Source organism: Salvelinus namaycush, unplaced genomic scaffold, assembly GCF_016432855.1.
Source record: "Salvelinus namaycush isolate Seneca unplaced genomic scaffold, SaNama_1.0 Scaffold927, whole genome shotgun sequence".
NCBI classification, from domain to species: domain Eukaryota; kingdom Metazoa; phylum Chordata; class Actinopteri; order Salmoniformes; family Salmonidae; genus Salvelinus; species Salvelinus namaycush.
In genome coordinates, this window is record NW_024061672.1 from 33452 (window position 1) to 54950 (window position 21499).

Consider the following 21499-nt stretch of genomic DNA (forward strand, 5'->3'; position numbering starts at 1 on the left):
AAATCAAACCCCACTGTATTTTCTTGTTAAGATTTATACTGTAGATGTAACTGGTCTGGTCTGCCAAAATCATCACCTCAAAGTGGAGTCACACGTCCCCAAAAACACAGGTTTGTCCTCAAAATGTTTTAAAATGCTGTGCATTGAAGATTATCACATAACAAGATAGACTAACAAACCAACACGTTCTGCAGACATGCTGACTAGCATCTCTCTCTATGTATCTTCCAGCTTGGAGGGCACTATGGTGTTGAACGCTGAGCTGTAGTCAATGAACAGTATTCTTACGTAGGTGTTCCTTTAGTCCAGGTGGGAAAGGGCACTGTGGAGTGCAATAGAGATTGCGTCATCTGTGGATCTGTTGGGGCGGTGTGCAAATTGGACTGGGTATAGGGTATCTGAGATGTTTGTGTTAATGGGAGTCATGCCCAACCTTTCAAAGCATTTCATAGCTACAGATGTGAGTGCTACGGGGCGATGATCATTTAAATAGGTTACCTTGGCGTTCTTGTGCACAGAGACTATGGTGGTCTGCTTGAAACATGTTGGTATTACAGATTGGGTCAGGGAGAGGTTGAAAATGTCAGTGAATACAGTTGTCAGCGCATGCTCGGAGTACGCATCCTGGTAATCCGTCTGGCCCTGCGGGCTTCTGAATTTTCAACTGTTTAAAAAGGTCACATCGGCTACGGAAAGCATGATCACAAAGTCATCCAGAACAGCTGGTGCTCTCACGCATGGTTCAGTGTTGCTCGACTCGAAGCAAGTATTCCTTAATAGCTTGCAAGCCCTGCCATCGCTCGCAAGTTGATTTTGTTCACCCACATCAGACGAGATCAGGAGGAACAATTATTGGGGACAGGCCAAAAAGCATTGAACATGTATGGCAATTTAGTTAGCTAGATTGCTGTTGCTAGCTCATTTGTCCTGGGATAAAGCACAAGGTCCTCTACTCCAACAATAAATTCACAGATAAAACGGTAAACCTCCTTCCTACAGGCTTTCTTCTTCTTTGGACATTATAAGGCGGTTGGCAACCAACTTTACAGCATTACTACAACCAACTGGAGTGTTATATAAACAACAGGTTAAAACAGTGAACTACGTTTGTACTGAATGAACTAAAGATAAAACAGTACATCATATAACATCCCTACACCACCACATATCCACAACACAACATGTTCAATACCACCATACAACAAGTTCACAATGTATGTGAATGCATGGCTCTGTACCTTGCTGTGTGTCTCTTCACAGTCTCCATTGTTCCATAAGGTGTATTTTTACCTGCTTTTAAAATCTGATTCTACTGCTTGCATCAGTTACCTGATGTGGAATAGAGTTCCATGTAGTCATGGCTCTATGTAGTACTGTGCACCTCCCATAGTCTGTTCTGGACTTGGGGACTGTGAAGAGACCTCTGGTGGGATGTCTTGTGGGGTATGCATTGGTGTCCGAGATGTGTGCTAGTATTTTAAAAACAGACAGCTCGGCACATTCAGCTTGTCAACATACTATTGTCCCGCTCCTTGAAAGCGGCAGCTCAAGCCTTTAGCTCAGTGCAGATGTTGTCTGTAATCAATGGCTTCTGGTTGGGAAATGTACGCACGGTCACTGGAGACGATGTTGTCGATGCACTTATTAATGAAGCCGGTGACTGAAGTGGTGAACTCCACAATAACATCGGATAAATCCCAGAACATATTCCAGTCTGTGCCAGAGAAACAGTCCTAAACCTTAGCATCCGCTTCATCGGGCAAATTCAAAATTTAACTTGTCACTGGTACTTCCTGTTTGAGTTTTTGATTGTAAGCAGGAATCAGGAGGATATAGTTATGGTCAGATTTACCAAATGGAGGGCGAGGGAAAGCTTTGTATACGTCTCTGTGTGTTGAATAGAGGTGATCTAGAGTTTTTTCCCCTCATTGCACAGGTGACATGCTGGTAGAAATGAGGACATGCTGGTAGAAATCAAGTTTAAAGGATTTCGGTTTTCCTGCAATAAAATCACCGGCCACTAGGAGTGCTGCCTCTGGATGAGCATTTTCTTCTTGGCTTATAGCCCTACATAGCTCGTTGAGTACCAGCATCGGTTTTTGGTGGTAAATAGACAGCCATGAAAAATATAGGTGAAAACTCTCACCATAGTATGGTCTACAGCTTATCATGAGGTATTCTACCTCAGGTGAGCAGAACCTCCAGACTTCCTTAATATTAGAGATTGAGGACCAGCTGTTGTTAGCAAAGAGACACACACATCCCCGCCTTTGAGTTTAGGAGATGCTTCCGTTCTGTCCTGCCAATGAAAAAGCTTCACAGTTATCCTAATAGTGGGCCTGTGTTTACTTCCTGGAAAAGACTAATTCATAGCGTCATTCAAAACTAGAGGTCGACCGATTAATCGGAATGGCCGATTAATTAGGTCCGATTTCAAGTTTTCATAACACTCGGTAATCTGCATTTTTGTACACCGATCGTGGCCGATTACATTGCACTCCACAAGGAGACTGCGTGGCAGGCTGACTACCTGTTATGCGAGTGCAGCAAGGAGCCAAGGTAAGGTGCCAGCTAGCATTAAACTTATCTTATAAAAAACAATCAATCTTAACATAATCACTAGTTAACTACACATGGTTGATGATATTACTAGTTTATCTAGCGTGTCCTGCGTTGCATATAATCAACGCGGTGCCTGTTAATTTATCATCGAATCACAGTCTACTTCGCCAAACGGGTGATTTAACAAGTGCATTCACGAAAAAAGCACTGTCGTTGCACCAATGTACCTAACCATCAATGCTTTCTTAAAATCAATTCACAAGTAAATATTATTAAACCTGCATATTTAGTTAATATTGCCTGCTAACATGAATTTCTTTTAACTAGGGAAATTGTGTCACTTCTCTTGCGTTCTGTGCAACAGAGTCAGGGTATATGCAGCAGTTTGGGCCGCCTGGCTCGTTGCGAACTGTGTGAAGACTATTTCTTCCTAACAAAGACAGCCAACTTCGCCAAACGGGGGATGATTTAACAAAAGCGCATTTGCGAAAAAATCCCAATCGTTGCACGAATGCACCTAACCATAAACATCAATGCCTTTCTTAAAATCAATACACAGAAGTATATATTTTTAAACCTGCATATTTAGTTAAAAGATATCCAGGTTAGCAGGCAATATTAAACTAGGGAAATTGTGTCACTTCTCTTGCGTTCATTGTACGCAGAGTCAGGGTATATGCAACAGTTTGGGCCGCCTGGCTCGTTGCGAACTAATTTGCCAGAATTTTACGTAATGACATAACATTGAAGGTTGTGCAATGTAACAGGAATATTTAGACTTGGATGCCACCCGTTAGATAAAATACGGAACGGTTCCATATTTCACTGAAAGAATAAACGTTTTATTTTCGAAATGATAGTTTCCGGATTCGACCATATTAATGACCTAAGGCTCATATTTCTGTGTGTTATTATGTTATAATTAGGTCTATGATTTGATATTTGATAGAGCAGTCTGACTGGGTGGTGGTAGGCAGCAGCAGGCTCGTAAGCATTCATTCAAACAGCACTTTCGTGCGTTTGCCAGCAGCTCTTCGCTGTGCTTCAAGCATTGAGCTGTTAATGGCTTCAAGCCTATCAACTACCGAGATTAGGCTGGTGTAACCGATGTGAAATGGCTAGCGAGTTAGCGGGGTGCGCGCTAATAGCGTTTCAATCGGTGACGTCACTCGCTCTGAGACCTTGAAATAGGTGTTCCCCTTGCTCTGCAAGGGCCACGGCTTTTGTGGAGCGATGGGTAACGATGCTTCGAGGGTGGCTGTTGTCGATGTGTTCCTGGTTCGAGCCCAGGTAGGGGCGAGGAGAGGGATGGAAGCTATACTGTTACACTGGCAATACTAAAGTGCCTATAAGAACATCCAATAGTCAAAGGTATATGAAATACAAATGGTATAGAGAGAAATAGTCCTATAATTCCTATAATAACTAAAACCTAAAACATCTTACCTGGGAATATTGAAGACTCATGTTAAAAGGAACCACCAGCTTTCATATGTTCTCATGTTCTGAGCAAGGAACTTAAACGTTAGCTTTCTTACATGGCACATATTGCACTTTTCCTTTCTTCTCCAACACTTTGTTTTTGCATTATTTAAACCAAATTGAACATGTTTCATTATTTATTTGAGGCTAAATAGATTTTATTGATGTATTATATTAAGTTAAAATAAAAGTGTTCATTCAGTATTATTGTAATTGTCATTATTACAAATAAATAAATAAATACAAATAAAAATCGGCCGATTAATCGGTATCGGCTTTTTTTGGACATACAATAATCGGTATCGGCGTTGAAAAATCATAGTCTGTCGACCTCTAGTCAAAACGCAGCTTCACAGCTATCCTAATAGTGGGACTGTGTTTACTTCCTGGAAAAGACTCATTCATAGTGTCATTCAAAACACATCATTATATCTCTTGTGGAATAGAAGAAACTGGATTTGTTAAGAACGACAGTTGCACTTTTCTTTAATAATTCCCTATTTCTTCTCAAATAAGTTGTCACGTTCTGACCTTAGTTCCTTTTTTATGTCTTTATTTTTAGTTCGGTCAGGACTTGAGTAGCGGTGGGCACTCTGTTGTTTTTCTATGTTTTGTTCTGTGTGTTATATTTCTGTGTTTGGCCTAGTATGGTTCACAATCAGAGGCAGGTGTTGATCGTTGTCTCTGATTGAGAATCATACTTAGGTAGCCTGTTTTCCCACTATGGGTTGTGGGTAGTTATTTTCTGTTTCAGTGTTTGCACCATACGGGGGACTGTGTCAGTTTTCATTTATTCTCTTGTTCTTTTTGTATTTTGTATTCATTCTCGATTAAACTATATTATGGATACGTACCATGCTGCATTTTGGTCCTCCTCTCCTTCCACCAACGAAAGCCGTTACATAAGTTGAAATTGAAAATAACTTTTGGTCTCCACACATTGTTATTAGATTTTCAAACAATGCAGAACAAATTTTCGTTTTTTGAAACAACTTAATTCAGAAAATACAGACAAATGGCCTGGAGAAAATGAGGAACCAATACTTGGTTGTGAAGCCTTTGGCCAAGAAAATGGCTGACAAACAGTTGTTGTAGCCATCAATGAGCTTTCTGCACCTGTTAACCCTCGCAAGGCTGCCGGCTCAGACGGCATCCCTAGCCACGTCATCAGAGCATGCGCAGACCAGCTGGCTGGTGTATTTACAGACATATTCAATCTCTCCCCATCCCAGTCTGCTGTCCCCACATGCTTCAAGATGGCCACCATTGTTCCTGTACCTAAGAAAGCAAAGGTAACTGAACTAAATGACTATCGCCCCGTAGCACTCACTTCTATCATCATGAAGTGCTTCGGGAGACTAGTCAAGGATCAAATCACCTCCACCCTACCTGACACCCTAGACCCACTTCAATTTGCTTACCGCCCCAATAGATCCACAGACGATGCAATCGCCATCACACTGCACACTGCCCTATCCCATCTAGACAAGAGGAATACATATGTAAGAATGCTGGTCATTGACTATAGCTCAGTATTCAACACCATAGTACCCTCCAAGCTCATCATTAAAATTGAGGCCCTGGGACCTGGGAACCCCGCCCTGTGCAACTGGGTCCTGGACTTCCTGACGGGCCGTCCCCTGGTGGTGAAGGTAGGAAACAACACCTTCACTTCGCTGATCGTCAACACTGGGGCCCCACAAGGCTGCGTGCTCAGTCCCCTCCTGTACTCCCTGCTCACCCATGACCTCCAACTCAATCATCAAGTTTGCAGATGACACAACAGTAGTAGGCTTGATAACCAACAATGATGAGACATCCTACAGGGAGTGTAAGAGGTGCGTCACTGACTGCAGGGAAGTCAGGCGCAGGAGAGCAGAACTGGGTAACAACCGGAGCAGTTTAATGAGGCAACACAAACTGCACCCCGAACAACAAAATACAGTTTGAAATAACCCGTAGCAAACCAGTCTGAAGCGCACATACACTTTACAATAAACAATTCCACACACAGACATGGGGGGAACAGAGGGTTATATGCACGTCAAGTAATGAGGGAATGTAAACCAGGTGTGCGGGAAAACAAGACAAAACAAATGGAAAATTAAAGGTGGATTGGCGATGGCTAGAAGACCGGTGACGTCGACCGCCGAACGCCGCACGAACAAGGAGAGGAACCGACTTCGGCGGAAGTCGTGACAGGGAGGAGGAGAGGGCTCTGGGAGTGTGGTGCCAGGAAAATAACCTCTCATTCAAAGTCAACAAATCAAAGGAGATGATCGTGGACTTCAGGAAACAGCAGATGGAGCACCCCCCTATCCACATAGACGGGACCGCAGTGGAGAAAGTGGAAAGCTTCCTTGGCGTACACACCATTGACAAACTGAAATGGTTCACTCCCACAGATTGCGTGGTGAGGAAGGCGTAACAGCACCTCTTCAACCTCAGGAGGCTGAAGAAATTTGACTTGTCACCTAAAACCCTCACAAACTTTTACAGATGCACAATCGAGAGCATCTTGTCGGGCTGCATCACCGCCTGGTACGGCAACTTCACCATCTGCACCCGCAGGGCCCTCCAGAGGGTGGTGCAGTCTGCCTAAAGCATCACCGGGTGCAAATTACCTGCCCTCCAGGACAACAATCACCCGAGCCACTATCTGTTCACTCCGCTATCATCCAGAAGGCGAGGTCAGTACAGGTGCATCAAAGCTGGGACCGAGCTGATATTCTTGATTCCATTCCTTTACTAGATGTGTGTATTGGTGTATATGTTGTGTAATTGTTAGATATCTTGGTAGATATTAATGCACTCGTCAGAGGTAGAAGCACAAGCATTTCGCTAAACCCACAACGACATCTGCTAAACGCGTGTTTGTGACCAATAAAATTTGATTTCATCTATTGGTAGATAGATAAAAATAAAAAAAAACAGACATTGAATATCCCTTTGATCATGGTGAAGTTATTAATTACACTTTGGATGGTGTACCAATACACTCAGTCATTACAAAGATACAGATGTCCTTCTTAACTCAGTTGCCAGAGAGGAAGGAAACCGCTCAGGGATTTCACCACGAGGCCAATGAAGACTTTGGAGGTGTTTGTTATTTTGCAGTTTTCCACTAATGCTGGCCTAAGCTATACAGGCACAACTACCACAATCTATAACAAACATCATTCTTCCAATACATTTGATTAATATTTCCAGACAAATATTAAAACGATGAGTATGTCTGAACTCTTGTTTACAACTTGTTTACCTGTTCTATAGTATTTTCCAAACAGGAAATGTCAATGTGACAATATTTAACCAGTGGCCTGCTCAATCTGACACGTTCCTCAGCACATCATTGCAGTAGAGTCATTACAGTAAATGCGTTTGTTTCTGTGACGTGTTTGTTGAGTAGGCGTGGCCAGGTGTAAATGGACCTGTACGGATTAAAACCATGTTGAAACTGTAGGTGTGGTGGTGGAACCCTCCCTTCAGACGTATATTTAGGACTAACAACATGGACCCCAACCCATAATCCTCTAGCAGACACACCTGTAGAGGACTGTATAAAAAGCCCAGGACTGACCAGACAGAATCACACATCAAGACTCTCCAAAGCATCTCCAGGACCAAGAAGCCATCTAGAGTCTCTCCACTGTCAGATCCAAGGAGCCATCCAGAGTCTCTCCTCTCCACACACTGAAGATGGAGCAAAGCCCCTCTCTGACCCTGCTGCTGCTGCTGCTGCTGGGCCTCTCTCAGGCCAACCCTCTCATGGAGGACGGAAGTGGACCAGAGATCCTAACAGACGACCCTGAGGATGTAGACATCACTGAGAGAATTCTGACCACCAATAACGGCTCCAGTCAGTTTCTGTTGGAGGGAGACATGGTGGCGCCAACAACCAGAAATGCCATGGTTTGCTTTAGGTACAACCAACACACACTAACAACAATATTGTATGAATTCTACTTTTACATCTATCTGCATCAGCTTTTTTGAGTATTTCCAAGATTAGGTATTTTTATGTACAATATACTTCACTTTTAATGTTTCAGAAAGTTACCTAAATACTAATACAGAAATATAATTTTCTGCCTTCAAAATATGTATACAACATTGTGTAGAAGTAGTATAAAGTCAAAGAATGTGGAATTACCCACAATCCTATAAAAACAGATAGGTGTCAAGTTTTTGCTGGAACTTAAAATTAGTAAATTGAGGGAAAATGAAACACAGTTCCCCTTGGAGTTGTTTTTACCTGCATCTTATGTTGATATATATACATACTTTAATTTAACAAATATATTTTTTTATGTCAAAATAATTGTATTTTCAGATATATTTGACTAACCAGCTGAATGTTATTTTACAGTGCAGGGTGCTTCTGGACAAAAGGCACAGACGGATTGGTTGAAGTGCCCTACACAGTGAGCAGTAGCTTCAGTTCCTCTGACAAGCAGGGCATTGAGAATGCCCTCCGGGCCTTCCCTTCCAAGACCTGCATTCGCTTCGTGCCTCGTCAGAATCAGGTTGACTTCATCAGCTACGAGCCCAGAGACGGGTGCTGGTCCTCTCTTGGGAGAGTGGGAGGCCAACAGACGGTCTCTCTCCAAATGGACGGCTGCGTTTACTTCGGGGTCATTCAGCACGAGACTCTCCACGCTCTGGGCTTCCAGCACGAACAAACCAGGAGCGACCGTGACCAGTATGTCACCATCAACTGGAGTAACATCGACTCTAACAACGCCTACAACTTCGACAGATCAAACACCAACAACCTGAACACTGCCTACGACTACAGCTCTGTCATGCACTATGGAAATACAGCCTTCTCTATCAACGGGATGGACACCATCACCCCCATCCCCAACCCCAACGTGCCCATCGGCCAGAGACAGGGGTTGTCCACCACTGACATCCTGAGGATCAACAGACTCTACGGCTGCTGAGAGGAAGACATCAAGTCACAGGAGAAAAGTCTGGAAAAGACCAGATGAAGGAAGTCAAGTCTGACACATATATTGTTATCTTATTGATTTAAAATCATTGTTTAGTTGTAACTTTAAAAAATATCACTGCTGTAGTTGTGTAGTTCTCAAATTATTTTAATCATATGACTTAGTTAATTATCTAAAATAAACAAGATTGAAAGCAGATGCTATTGTGTAATTCTAGTGTTTTCTACTGTGTGTGTGTGTGTGTGTGTGTGTGTGTGTGTGTGTGTGTGTGTGTGTGTGTGTGTGTGTGTGTGTGTGTGTGTGTGTGTGTGTGTGCGTGTGCGTGTGCGTGTGTGTGTGTGAGAGAGAGAGAGAGAGAGAGAGAGAGAGAGAGAGAGTTAACAGACTTTTGGCACAAGCCCTCCATGTCTGTCCTGATCCAAGACATTCTTCCTCCAATCAGAACTAGAGTTACATCACTTCTGTCACAACTATAATGACATAATTTCTCTCACCTAAACACAACAAGACACCAGGAATATTCACAACTACAATGACATGAAAGATAATCATTATTTTAGGAAGAGAATCAAGGAGGCTGACAGAGGAGAAAATAAATATCTGCTCTGGGAATCTGACAACAAAGCAGAAATAAAAATCAAACCCCACTGTATTTTCTTGTTAAGATTTATACTGTAGATGTAACTGGTCTGGTCTGCCAAAATCATCACCTCAAAGTGGAGTCACACGTCCCCAAAAATACAGGTTTGTCCTCAAAATGTTTTAAAATGCTGTGCATTGAAGATTATCACATAACAAGATAGACTAACAAACTAACACGTTCTGCAGACATGCTGACTAGCATCTCTCTCTATTTATCTTCCAGCTTGGAGGGCACTATGGTGTTTAACGCTGAGCTGTAATCAATGAACAGCATTCTTACGTAGGTGTTCCTATACTCCAGGTGGGAAAGGGCCGTGTGCAGTGCAATAGAGTTTGCGTCATCTGCGGCTCTGTTGGGGCGGTGTGCAAATTGGACTGGGTATAGGGTATCTGAGATGTTTGTGTTAATGGGAGTCATGCCCAACCTTTCAAAGCATTTCATAGCTACAGATGTGAGTGCTACGGGGCGATGATCATTTAAATAGGTTACCTTGGTGTTCTTGTGCACAGAGACTATGGTGGTCTGCTTGAAACATGTTGGTATTACAGATTGGGTCAGGGAGAGGTTGAAAATGTAAGTGAATACACTTGTCAGCGCATGCTCGGAGTATGTGTCCTGGTAATCCGTCTGGCCCTGCGGGCTTGTTAATTTGCAACTGTTTCAAAGGTCACATCGGCTACGGAAAGCATGATCACAAAGTCATCCAGAACAGCTGGTGCTCTCACGCATGGTTCAGTGTTGCTCGACTCGAAGCAAGTATTCCTTAATAGCTTGCAAGCCCTGCCATCGCTCGCAAGTTGATTTTGTTCACCCACATCAGACGAGATCAGGAGGAACAATTATTGGGGACAGGTCAAAAAGCATTGAACATGTATGGCAATTTAGTTAGCTAGATTGCTGTTGCTAGCTCATTTGTCCTGGGATAAAGCACAAGGTCCTCTACTCCAACAATAAATTCACAGATAAAACGGTAAACCTCCTTCCTACAGGCTTTCTTCTTCTTTGGACATTATAAGGCGGTTGGCAACCAACTTTACAGCATTACTACAACCAACTGGAGTGTTACATATAAAACAACAGGTTAAAACAGTGAACTACGTTTGTACTGAATGAACTAAAGATAAAACAGTACATCATATAACATCCCTACACCACCACATATCCACAACACAACATGTTCAATACCCCCATACAACAAGTTCACAATGTATGTGAATGCATGGCTCTGTACCTTGCTGTGTGTCTCTTCACAGTCTCCATTGTTCCATAAGGTGTATTTTTACCTGCTTTTAAAATCTGATTCTACTGCTTGCATCAGTTACCTGATGTGGAATAGAGTTCCATGTAGTCATGGCTCTATGTAGTACTGTGCACCTCCCATAGTCTGTTCTGGACTTGGGGACTGTGAAGAGACCTCTGGTGGGATGTCTTGTGGGGTATGCATTGGTGTCCGAGATGTGTGCTAGTATTTTAAAAACAGACAGCTCGGCACATTCAGCTTGTCAACATACTATTGTCCCGCTCCTTGAAAGCGGCAGCTCAAGCCTTTAGCTCAGTGCAGATGTTGTCTGTAATCAATGGCTTCTGGTTGGGAAATGTACGCACGGTCACTGGAGACGATGTTGTCGATGCACTTATTAATGAAGCCGGTGACTGAAGTGGTGAACTCCACAATAACATCGGATAAATCCCAGAACATATTCCAGTCTGTGCCAGAGAAACAGTCCTGAACCTTAGCATCCGCTTCATCGGGCAAATTCAAAATTTAACTTGTCACTGGTACTTCCTGTTTGAGTTTTTGATTGTAAGCAGGAATCAGGAGGATATAGTTATGGTCAGATTTACCAAATGGAGGGCGAGGGAAAGCTTTGTATACGTCTCTGTGTGTTGAATAGAGGTGATCTAGAGTTTTTTCCCCTCATTGCACAGGTGACATGCTGGTAGAAATGAGGACATGCTGGTAGAAATCAAGTTTAAAGGATTTCGGTTTTCCTGCAATAAAATCACCGGCCACTAGGAGTGCTGCCTCTGGATGAGCATTTTCTTCTTGGCTTATAGCCCTACATAGCTCGTTGAGTACCAGCATCGGTTTTTGGTGGTAAATAGACAGCCATGAAAAATATAGGTGAAAACTCTCACCATAGTATGGTCTACAGCTTATCATGAGGTATTCTACCTCAGGTGAGCAGAACCTCCAGACTTCCTTAATATTAGAGATTGAGGACCAGCTGTTGTTAGCAAAGAGACACACACATCCCCGCCTTTGAGTTTAGGAGATGCTTCCGTTCTGTCCTGCCAATGAAAAAGCTTCACAGTTATCCTAATAGTGGGCCTGTGTTTACTTCCTGGAAAAGACTAATTCATAGCGTCATTCAAAACTAGAGGTCGACCGGAATTAATTAATCGGAATGGCCGATTAATTAGGTCCGATTTCAAGTTTTCATAACACTCGGTAATCTGCATTTTTGTACACCGATCGTGGCCGATTACATTGCACTCCACAAGGAGACTGCGTGGCAGGCTGACTACCTGTTATGCGAGTGCAGCAAGGAGCCAAGGTAAGGTGCCAGCTAGCATTAAACTTATCTTATAAAAAACAATCAATCTTAACATAATCACTAGTTATAACTACACATGGTTGATGATATTACTAGTTTATCTAGCGTGTCCTGCGTTGCATATAATCGATGCGGTGCCTGTTAATTTATCATCGAATCACAGCCTACTTCGCCAAACGGGTGATTTAACAAGTGCATTCACGAAAAAAGCACTGTCGTTGCACCAATGTACCTAACCATCAATGCTTTCTTAAAATCAATTCACAAGTAAATATTATTAAACCTGCATATTTAGTTAATATTGCCTGCTAACATGAATTTCTTTTAACTAGGGAAATTGTGTCACTTCTCTTGCGTTCTGTGCAACAGAGTCAGGGTATATGCAGCAGTTTGGGCCGCCTGGCTCGTTGCGAACTGTGTGAAGACTATTTCTTCCTAACAAAGACAGCCAACTTCGCCAAACGGGGGATGATTTAACAAAAGCGCATTTGCGAAAAAATCCCAATCGTTGCACGAATGCACCTAACCATAAACATCAATGCCTTTCTTAAAATCAATACACAGAAGTATATATTTTTAAACCTGCATATTTAGTTAAAAGATATCCAGGTTAGCAGGCAATATTAAACTAGGGAAATTGTGTCACTTCTCTTGCGTTCATTGTACGCAGAGTCAGGGTATATGCAACAGTTTGGGCCGCCTGGCTCGTTGCGAACTAATTTGCCAGAATTTTATGTAATGACATAACATTGAAGGTTGTGCAATGTAACAGGAATATTTAGACTTGGATGCCACCCGTTAGATAAAATACGGAACGGTTCCATATTTCACTGAAAGAATAAACGTTTTATTTTCGAAATGATAGTTTCCGGATTCGACCATATTAATGACCTAAGGCTCATATTTCTGTGTGTTATTATGTTATAATTAGGTCTATGATTTGATATTTGATAGAGCAGTCTGACTGGGTGGTGGTAGGCAGCAGCAGGCTCGTAAGCATTCATTCAAACAGCACTTTCGTGCGTTTGCCAGCAGCTCTTCGCTGTGCTTCAAGCATTGAGCTGTTAATGGCTTCAAGCCTATCAACTACCGAGATTAGGCTGGTGTAACCGATGTGAAATGGCTAGCGAGTTAGCGGGGTGCGCGCTAATAGCGTTTCAATCGGTGACGTCACTCGCTCTGAGACCTTGAAATAGGTGTTCCCCTTGCTCTGCAAGGGCCACGGCTTTTGTGGAGCGATGGGTAACGATGCTTCGAGGGTGGCTGTTGTCGATGTGTTCCTGGTTCGAGCCCAGGTAGGGGCGAGGAGAGGGATGGAAGCTATACTGTTACACTGGCAATACTAAAGTGCCTATAAGAACATCCAATAGTCAAAGGTATATGAAATACAAATGGTATAGAGAGAAATAGTCCTATAATTCCTATAATAACTAAAACCTAAAACATCTTACCTAGCTTTCTTACATGGCACATATTGCACTTTTCCTTTCTTCTCCAACACTTTGTTTTTGCATTATTTAAACCAAATTGAACATGTTTCATTATTTATTTGAGGCTAAATAGATTTTATTGATGTATTATATTAAGTTAAAATAAAAGTGTTCATTCAGTATTATTGTAATTGTCATTATTACAAATAAATAAATAAATACAAATAAAAATCGGCCGATTAATCGGTATCGGCTTTTTTTGGACATACAATAATCGGTATCGGCGTTGAAAAATCATAGTCTGTCGACCTCTAGTCAAAACGCAGCTTCACAGCTATCCTAATAGTGGGACTGTGTTTACTTCCTGGAAAAGACTCATTCATAGTGTCATTCAAAACACATCATTATATCCCTTGTGGAATAGAAGAAACTGGATTTGTTAAGAACGACAGTTGCACTTTTCTTTAATAATTCCCTATTTCTTCTCAAATAAGTTGTCACGTTCTGACCTTAGTTCCTTTTTTATGTCTTTATTTTTAGTTCGGTCAGGACTTGAGTAGCGGTGGGCACTCTGTTGTTTTTCTATGTTTTGTTCTGTGTGTTATATTTCTGTGTTTGGCCTAGTATGGTTCTCAATCAGAGGCAGGTGTTGATCGTTGTCTCTGATTGAGAATCATACTTAGGTAGCCTGTTTTCCCACTATGGGTTGTGGGTAGTTATTTTCCGTTTCAGTGTTTGCACCATACGGGGGACTGTGTCAGTTTTCATTTATTCTCTTGTTCTTTTTGTATTTTGTATTCATTCTCGATTAAACTATATTATGGATACGTACCATGCTGCATTTTGGTCCTCCTCTCCTTCCACCAACGAAAGCCGTTACATAAGTTGAAATTGAAAATAACTTTTGGTCTCCACACATTGTTATTAGATTTTCAAACAATGCAGAACAAATTTTCGTTTTTTGAAACAACTTAATTCAGAAAATACAGACAAATGGCCTGGAGAAAATGAGGAACCAATACTTGGTTGTGAAGCCTTTGGCCAAGAAAATGGCTGACAAACAGTTGTTGTAGCCATCAATGAGCTTTCTGCACCTGTTAACCCTCGCAAGGCTGCCGGCCCAGACGGCCTCCCTAGCCACGTCATCAGAGCATGCGCAGACCAGCTGGCTGGTGTATTTACAGACATATTCAATCTCTCCCCATCCCAGTCTGCTGTCCCCACATGCTTCAAGATGGCCACCATTGTTCCTGTACCTAAGAAAGCAAAGGTAACTGAACTAAATGACTATCGCCCCGTAGCACTCACTTCTATCATCATGAAGTGCTTCGGGAGACTAGTCAAGGATCAAATCACCTCCACCCTACCTGACACCCTAGACCCACTTCAATTTGCTTACCGCCCCAATAGATCCACAGACGATGCAATCGCCATCACACTGCACACTGCCCTATCCCATCTAGACAAGAGGAATACATATGTAAGAATGCTGGTCATTGACTATAGCTCAGTATTCAACACCATAGTACCCTCCAAGCTCATCATTAAAATTGAGGCCCTGGGACCTGGGAACCCCGCCCTGTGCAACTGGGTCCTGGACTTCCTGACGGGCCGTCCCCTGGTGGTGAAGGTAGGAAACAACACCTTCACTTCGCTGATCGTCAACACTGGGGCCCCACAAGGCTGCGTGCTCAGTCCCCTCCTGTACTCCCTGCTCACCCATGACCTCCAACTCAATCATCAAGTTTGCAGATGACACAACAGTAGTAGGCTTGATAACCAACAATGATGAGACATCCTACAGGGAGTGTAAGAGGTGCGTCACTGACTGCAGGGAAGTCAGGCGCAGGAGAGCAGAACTGGGTAACAACCGGAGCAGTTTAATGAGGCAACACAAACTGCACCCCGAACAACAAAATACAGTTTGAAATAACCCGTAGCAAACCAGTCTGAAGCGCACATACACTTTACAATAAACAATTCCACACACAGACATGGGGGGAACAGAGGGTTATATGCACGTCAAGTAATGAGGGAATGTAAACCAGGTGTGCGGGAAAACAAGACAAAACAAATGGAAAATGAAAGGTGGATCGGCGATGGCTAGAAGATCGGTGACGTCGACCGCCGAACGCCGCCCGAACAAGGAGAGGAACCGACTTCGGCAGAAGTCGTGACAGGGAGGAGGAGAGGGCTCTGGGAGCGTGGTGCCAGGAAAATCATTCAAAATCATTCTCATTCAAAGTCAACAAAACAAAAGAGATGATAATGGACTTCAGGAAACAGCAGATGGAGCACCCCCCTATCCACATAGACGGGACCGCAGTGGAGAAAGTGGAAAGCTTCCTTGGCGTACACACCACTGACAAACTGAAATGGTTCACTCCCACAGATTGTGTGGTGAGGAAGGCGTAACAGCACCTCTTCAACCTCAGGAGGCTGAAGAAATTTGACTTGTCACCTAAAACCCTCACAAACTTTTACAGATGCACAATCGAGAGCATCTTGTCGGGCTGCATCACCGCCTGGTACGGCTACTTCACCATCTGCACCCGCAGGGCTCTCCAGAGGGTGGTGCGGTCTGCCTAAAGCATCACCGGGTGCAAATTACCTGCCCTCCAGGACAACAATCACCCGAGCCACTATCTGTTCACTCCGCTATCATCCAGAAGGCGAGGTCAGTACAGGTGCATCAAAGCTGGGACCGAGCTGATATTCTTGATTCCATTCCTTTACTAGATGTGTGTATTGGTGTATATGTTGTGTAATTATTAGATATCTTGGTGGATATTAATGCACTCGTCAGAGGTAGAAGCACAAGCATTTCACTAAACCCACAACGACATCTGCTAAACGCGTGTTTGTGACCAATAAAATTTGATTTCATCTATTGGTAGATAGATAAAAATAAAAAAAACAGACATTGAATATCCCTTTGATCATGGTGAAGTTATTAATTACACTTTGGATGGTGTACCAATACACTCAGTCACTACAAAGATACAGACGTCCTTCTTAACTCAGTTGCCAGAGAGGAAGGAAACCGCTCAGGGATTTCACCACGAGGCCAATGATGACTTTGGAGGTGTTTGTTATTTTGCAGTTTTCCACTAATGCTGGCCTAAGCTATACAGGCACAACTACCACAATCTATAACAAACATCATTCTTCCAATACATTTGATTAATATTTCCAGACAAATATTAAAATGTTGAGTTTGTCTGAACAACTTGTTTACAACTTGTTTACCTGTTCTATAGTATTTTCCAAACAGGAAATGGCAACGTGACAATATTTAACCAGTGGCCTGCTCAATCTGACACGTTCCTCAGCACATCATTGCAGTAGAGTCATTACAGTAAGTGCGTTTGTTTCTGTGATGTATTTGTTGAGTAGGCATGGCCAGGTGTAAATGGACCCGTATCGATTAAAACCGTGTTGAAACTGTAGGTGTGGTGGTGGAGCCCTCCCTTCAGATGTTTATTTAGGACTAACAACATGGACCCCAACCCATAATCCTCCAGCAGACACACCTGTAGAGGACTGTATAAAAAGCCCAGGACTGACCAGACAGAATCACACATCAAGACTCTCCAAAGCATCACCAGGACCAAGAAGCCATCCAGAGTCTCTCCACTGTCAGATCCAAGGAGCCATCCAGAGTCTCTCCTCTCCACACACTGAAGATGGAGCAAAGCCCCTCTCTGACCCTGCTGCTGCTGCTGCTGCTGGGCCTCTCTCAGGCCAACCCTCTCATGGAGGACGGAAGTGGACCAGAGATCCTAACAGACGACCCTGAGGATGTAGACATCACTGAGAGAATTCTGACCACCAATAACGGCTCCAGTCAGTTTCTGTTGGAGGGAGACATGGTGGCGCCAACAACCAGAAATGCCATGGTTTGCTTTAGGTACAACCAACACACACTAACAACAATATTGTATCAGTTCTACTTTTACAACTATTTGCATCAGCTTTATGAGTATTTCCAAGATGAGGTATTTTTATGTACAATATACTTCACTTTTAATGTTTCAGAAAGTTACCTAAATACTAATACAGAAATATAATTTTCTGCCTTCAAAATATGTATACAACATTGTGTAGAAGTAGTATAAAGTCAAAGAATGTGGAATTACCCACAATCCTCTAAAAACAGAGACAGGTGTCAAGTTTTTGCTGGAACTTAAAATTAGTAAATTGAGGGGAAATTAAACACAGTTCCCTTTGGAGTTGTTTTAACATGCATCTTATGTTGATATATATACATAATTTAATTTCAGGTTGGTTAAACAAGTGAAGTTGAGTAAAGGACTAATTATATTGAAGTAAAGATAACAAATGTATTTTTTATGTCAAACTAATTGTACTTTCAGATATAATTGACTAACCAGCTGAATGTTATTTTACAGTGCAGGGTGCTTCTGGAAAAAAGGCACCAACGGATTGGTTGAAGTGCCCTACACAGTGAGCAGTAGCTTCAGTTCCTCTAACAAGCAGGGCATTGAGAATGCCCTCCGGGCCTTCCCTTCCAAGACCTGCATTCGCTTCGTGCCTCGTCAGAATCAGGTTGACTTCATCAGCTATGAGCCCAGAGACGGGTGCTGGTCCTCTCTTGGGAGAGTGGGAGGCCAACAGACGGTCTCTCTCCAAATGGACGGCTGCGTTTACTTCGGGGTCATTCAGCACGAGACTCTCCACGCTCTGGGCTTCCAGCACGAACAAACCAGGAGCGACCGTGACCAGTATGTCACCATCAACTGGAGTAACATCGACTCTAACAACGCCTACAACTTCGACAGATCAAACACCAACAACCTGAACACTGCCTACGACTACAGCTCTGTCATGCACTATGGAAATACAGCCTTCTCTATCAACGGGAAGGACACCATCACCCCCATCCCCAACCCCAACGTGCCCATCGGCCAGAGACAGGGGTTGTCCACCACTGACATCCTGAGGATCAACAGACTCTACGGCTGCTGAGAGGAAGACATCAAGTCACAGGAGAAAAGTCTGGAAAAGACCAGATGAAGGAAGTCAAGTCTGACATATATATTGTTATCTTATTGATTTAAAATCATTGTTTAGTTGTAACTTTAAAAAATATCACTGCTGTAGTTGTGTAGTTCTCAAATTATTTTAATCATATGACTTAGTTAATTATCTAAAATAAACAAGATTGAAAGCAGATGCTATTGTGTAATTCTAGTGTTTTCTACTGTGTGTGTGTGTGTGTGTGTGTGTGTGTGTGCGTGTGCGTGTGCGCGTGCGCGTGCGTGTGCGCGTGTGTGTGAGTGAGAGAGAGAGAGAGAGTTAACAGACTTGGCACAAGCCCTCCATGTCTGTCCTGATCCAAGACATTCTTCCTCCAATCAGAACTAGAGTTACATCACTTCTGTCACAACTATAATGACATAATTTCTCTCACCTAAACACAACAAGACACCAGGAATATTCACAACTACAATGACATGAAAGATAATCATTATTTTAGGAAGAGAATCAAGGAGGCTGACAGAGGAGAAAATAAATATCTGCTCTGGGAATCTGACAACAAAGCAGAAATAAAAATCAAACCCCACTGTATTTTCTTGTTAAGATTTATACTGTAGATGTAACTGGTCTGGTCTGCCAAAATCATCACCTCAAAGTGGAGTCACACGTCCCCAAAAATACAGGTTTGTCCTCAAAATGTTTTAAAATGCTGTGCATTGAAGATTATCACATAACAAGATAGACTAACAAACCAACACGTTCTGCAGACATGCTGACTAGCATCTCTCTCTATGTATCTTCCAGCTTGGAGGGCACTATGGTGTTGAACGCTGAGCTGTAGTCAATGAACAGTATTCTTACGTAGGTGTTCCTTTAGTCCAGGTGGGAAAGGGCACTGTGGAGTGCAATAGAGATTGCGTCATCTGTGGATCTGTTGGGGCGGTGTGCAAATTGGACTGGGTATAGGGTATCTGAGATGTTTGTGTTAATGGGAGTCATGCCCAACCTTTCAAAGCATTTCATAGCTACAGATGTGAGTGCTACGGGGCGATGATCATTTAAATAGGTTACCTTGGCGTTCTTGTGCACAGAGACTATGGTGGTCTGCTTGAAACATGTTGGTATTACAGATTGGGTCAGGGAGAGGTTGAAAATGTCAGTGAATACAGTTGTCAGCGCATGCTCGGAGTACGCATCCTGGTAATCCGTCTGGCCCTGCGGGCTTCTGAATTTTCAACTGTTTAAAAAGGTCACATCGGCTACGGAAAGCATGATCACAAAGTCATCCAGAACAGCTGGTGCTCTCACGCATGGTTCAGTGTTGCTCGACTCGAAGCAAGTATTCCTTAATAGCTTGCAAGCCCTGCCATCGCTCGCAAGTTGATTTTGTTCACCCACATCAGACGAGATCAGGAGGAACAATTATTGGGGACAGGCCAAAAAGCATTGAACATGTATGGCAATTTAGTTAGCTAGATTGCTGTTGCTAGCTCATTTGTCCTGGGATAAAGCACAAGGTCCTCTACTCCAACAATAAATTCACAGATAAAACGGTAAACCTCCTTCCTACAGGCTTTCTTCTTCTTTGGACATTATAAGGCGGTTGGCAACCAACTTTACAGCATTACTACAACCAACTGGAGTGTTATATAAACAACAGGTTAAAACAGTGAACTACGTTTGTACTGAATGAACTAAAGATAAAACAGTACATCATATAACATCCCTACACCACCACATATCCACAACACAACATGTTCAATACCACCATACAACAAGTTCACAATGTATGTGAATGCATGGCTCTGTACCTTGCTGTGTGTCTCTTCACAGTCTCCATTGTTCCATAAGGTGTATTTTTACCTGCTTTTAAAATCTGATTCTACTGCTTGCATCAGTTACCTGATGTGGAATAGAGTTCCATGTAGTCATGGCTCTATGTAGTACTGTGCACCTCCCATAGTCTGTTCTGGACTTGGGGACTGTGAAGAGACCTCTGGTGGGATGTCTTGTGGGGTATGCATTGGTGTCCGAGATGTGTGCTAGTATTTTAAAAACAGACAGCTCGGCACATTCAGCTTGTCAACATACTATTGTCCCGCTCCTTGAAAGCGGCAGCTCAAGCCTTTAGCTCAGTGCAGATGTTGTCTGTAATCAATGGCTTCTGGTTGGGAAATGTACGCACGGTCACTGGAGACGATGTTGTCGATGCACTTATTAATGAAGCCGGTGACTGAAGTGGTGAACTCCACAATAACATCGGATAAATCCCAGAACATATTCCAGTCTGTGCCAGAGAAACAGTCCTAAACCTTAGCATCCGCTTCATCGGGCAAATTCAAAATTTAACTTGTCACTGGTACTTCCTGTTTGAGTTTTTGATTGTAAGCAGGAATCAGGAGGATATAGTTATGGTCAGATTTACCAAATGGAGGGCGAGGGAAAGCTTTGTATACGTCTCTGTGTGTTGAATAGAGGTGATCTAGAGTTTTTTCCCCTCATTGCACAGGTGACATGCTGGTAGAAATGAGGACATGCTGGTAGAAATCAAGTTTAAAGGATTTCGGTTTTCCTGCAATAAAATCACCGGCCACTAGGAGTGCTGCCTCTGGATGAGCATTTTCTTCTTGGCTTATAGCCCTACATAGCTCGTTGAGTACCAGCATCGGTTTTTGGTGGTAAATAGACAGCCATGAAAAATATAGGTGAAAACTCTCACCATAGTATGGTCTACAGCTTATCATGAGGTATTCTACCTCAGGTGAGCAGAACCTCCAGACTTCCTTAATATTAGAGATTGAGGACCAGCTGTTGTTAGCAAAGAGACACACACATCCCCGCCTTTGAGTTTAGGAGATGCTTCCGTTC

The 21499-nt window shown here is 42.9% G+C and overlaps 2 pseudogenes; both read left to right on the top strand.

Annotated features, from left to right (window-relative positions):
* The first annotated feature begins 7604 nt into the window (after positions 1 to 7604).
* Positions 7605 to 9247, top strand: LOC120043458 (annotated as a pseudogene).
* An 8015-nt stretch (positions 9248 to 17262) lies between these two features.
* Positions 17263 to 18717, top strand: LOC120043453 (annotated as a pseudogene).
* The last annotated feature ends 2782 nt before the right edge of the window (positions 18718 to 21499 follow it).